Here is a 3,685-nt window from a genome sequence, read left to right as displayed (position 1 = left end):
CAATTAATGCTAGTATGGGCTGGCAATTTATTACAGTATCACAGGAGAGTAGAGACATGTTTGGCTAGGTATAAACAAATTAAAAGTTTCTTTTAATTAACTTTCCTTTTTCTAAGCGTATTATTATTTTTTCTGTCACTGTTAAGTAAAAAATGTTTATATTAGATGTTAATTTAAAAAGAAAATATAAATTTAATTATAAAAGCCATTTATTTTATAACTTAGCCCATTTTAATGAGTTTTGAAATATTGACTTTTGTTATATGCATGGTTATAAAGTAAGAATTTTTTTTACCGAGCAATAGAACATGAAGTGCTAGAAACGAACAGTACACGAAACTTGATTACCAGATGCAATGTCGGCGGCGAATATGTTGTGGCTGAAATGGCGATATCTTCACATGAGTTATCTATTAAGGATGCAGGATTTCCAAGTGAAATTCAATCTGATAGTTGATACCTTTACACGACTTAACTGGAAATTAATTGGATTAATAGGATATTTAATTTGAACCACTTGGTGATCAACCGATTGAATAACATATTCTAATCAGGCCAATTGAATGTGGCATGCTTGGAGATTAACCGTGTTCAATAGCATATTTTAATGAGGTCTACCAAAGGTCGATGGTTTCCATGTTTTAATCCATAGTTCCTCTAAGGACAAAAGTGGCTTGGGAAACAGAAATTCAGCATGATGGAGTATGCTAATAAATGGTTTTCCCTTGGTTCAAAGCCCCTATCGATTTTATTTGAGTCAAGCTATAGGCCTCGCACATTCGAGGCCATCTCATAAGACCTCCAATTAACAAAGGTGAGTCCTAGCTAGTGGTTCGCCCTTTATTGGAGGCGAGTCTCTACCTCGTAATTTCTCAATTATTGAGACAAGCTATAATCCATAGTTCCTCTTAAGGCCAACTCTTAAATCCTCCCATTACTAAAGATGAGCCTACACTCTTAGGTTTGTTATAATCGAGGCAAGCTCCAAGTTTTTGCCCATCCTAGCCAAGCTAAAAGCCCTTACTCATGTATACCAGTTGCTTAAGACGAGCCATGATTCATAATTTTCTTATTATTTAGGCAAGCTCTAAATCCTTGTTCAAGGTAAGTGCATAAGACATCCTATTGTCGAAAGCGAGTGCATAATTTCTCATAAATTTGAGGTTAGCTCTAGTTCCCGAGACCCGCTCCAAGTTCTCAATTGTCCGAGGCAAGGACGTAAGGCTTCCCATTATTGGAGGCAAGCCCCCACTCATAATTTCCTTCTCTTGGTCCTCTCTCATCCGAGGCAAGCTTGTAAGGCCTCCTATCATCAAAGGCGAGTGCTCAAGTCCTCGTATATCTAGGTTGGCTAGTAGTTCTACTATTCTCCAAGGCTTGCTCTTGAGTCCTCGCTCATTCAAGGCAAGCACTAAGGCTTCTCATTAGTGAGTCCCTCTTGTAATTTTCCGTATTATTAATGAGGCAAGCTCTAAATCCTTGCTCATTTAAGGGAAGCGCATAAAGCCTCCTATTATCAAAGACGAGCGTACCCAGGCTAGCTCGTAGTTCTACTATTTCCAAGGCCGGCTATAGCTACTCAACACTTCCCATTATTGAACACGACCTCGTAAGCTCTAGCACCTCAGGGCTAGCTTATGGCTTTCTAGTAATTGAAGACAAGTATGTAAATCCTCACATATCAAGGCTAGCTCATGGTTTCTTGTTATTGAAGACGAGTATGTAAATCCTTCCGCATCAAGGCTAGCTAGTGATTTTTCTATTGTTGAAGGCGAATTCTTGCTAGTGATTCTTTTATTTTGGGATGATTATAATATATGTGCCTTGGTACGTGAGATGGTCGTACTACACGTGCCTCGATACTCGAGATAATCATATTTTATGTTCCTCGATTTTCCCGATGATATATTGAGCTTACCACCCCTCGGAGAAGGAACTGACTACCTTATGGGACCACCTGTCGTAAACTCTATGGGGATAGCTTATGAGTTATTCCTGCAAGGGAGCAGAGTACTTTACAAGGGCCGCTGCCATTAACTTGCAGGAATGAACTCCTTGAAATATTCACCTACTGGGGAAGCCATGTACCTTACAAATACCGCCTACTGTTAACCCATTAAAGCAAACTTAAGTCACCTTGTCCAGATAGCCATGCGCCTTGCATAAGGTGCTTCCACTAACCTTTGTGAGCTGCCTAGTCGAAGATTAAATGAGGAGAGTAAAAAATTCAGTGAAAAACCGACTCACTAACCATTATGAGAGTCACAATATTTGCATTATCTCTACCTGTTTGCAGAGTCCGACCCCAAATAAATATACAGACTTGGACTTGGAGGATTCTTGTTACTAATTTTTGTAGTCCATAACCTACATAAATATTCGGCTTGAATTTGGGATAATGATGCTATTCTGATACCTTGGTCTATTATTAGCATATAACTTGTAATGACACGTGCTATGTCTTCATTTTTTATCATCTCATACACAATATAAGCTTGCACGCATTTTTTTCTAATGATTTTAGCGAACTATTAGAGATTGACATATTTCAAAGGCTTCATGTCCTTGTTACATTTTAAAGGCAGGTTACAAGTACTTAGGCGACTAAGTCCTTGCCTTTTTAGGATGATTCATATCTCGGAAGATATTCACAATATGCAAGTATATCACCTATTTGAGGTCGATATATATTTTTGAGGCAGCTCGTAAGCCTTCTTCAATTTTTTATTGTCATCAATTTCAGAGCTATCGACTAATTGAAGACAATTTATATTTCTAATGAGTATCATATCAAAGGTGATCTCCCAGACTTCTAACCCTTTTACTTTTCTTTTTAGTCCGATGCACACATAAATGTACAGCTCATACTTAGGGGACTAATGTTACGCCCATGGTGCTTTTGGGAACACTGTACCAGAACTGCGTCAAAGAAGTTTTCCACATTCTAAATCATGTTAGTCTTAGGTTTCTGAAACTGGAGACTTAATAAGCAATCAAGAGGCGAATCTTGAGCAGGGCAGAAATTCCGAGTAGAAGGACCTTGCAGAAAAAGGGCATGAAAAATGAGTTATATGATTTAATAGAGCACACGCTATTGATGGATGATACCTACACGAGGAAGTTGACGGTAATAAAAGATCTATGAGAAATGACAAGAAAGTCTGATACTAATGCACAGAAGGTAGCCTGGATGAACTTCAAGGTCTTGCTGATTTCTCCGTCTTTCTTCATCTCAGCCCCAAGCAGAAAGTTGAAGTTTATGGACTGAAAATCTTAGGAGGCAAAAAGTTCAAGATAAATGTAGAAGGGACTGCAGTTTAAGTTCACCCACGGTTGAAGAAATTTCAAAGAATTCTGACTTGAAAGACACAATTTACGTGGAGAAAATTGATTCTATTTTGAACAAACTTGATGTGAGAGAGGGTGTAAAAGCTAAAAAAAAAAAAAAAAAAAAACACCGGTGCAGAGAAGAAGAAGAGAGAAAAAGAGAAAGGAAAAAAAGAAAAAAAAAAGTGAAAAAAGGAAGGAAAAAGAAGGGGGGGGGGGCAAATTTGCCAACATGTTAGGAATTAAGTGCTCTATTCTATTAGGCTTGGATTTCTCAATTTTGAAAGGTAAGTAAAAAGTTACTTATAGAAAAGTTATGTTTGATTTTATAATTATTAGATTGTTAGATTAAATTCAA

Source organism: Olea europaea, chromosome 6 (assembly GCF_002742605.1).
Source record: "Olea europaea var. sylvestris chromosome 6, O_europaea_v1, whole genome shotgun sequence".
Taxonomy (NCBI): domain Eukaryota; kingdom Viridiplantae; phylum Streptophyta; class Magnoliopsida; order Lamiales; family Oleaceae; genus Olea; species Olea europaea.
The sequence above is the reverse complement of the archived record's forward strand: the minus strand, read 5'-3'. Positions refer to the sequence as shown.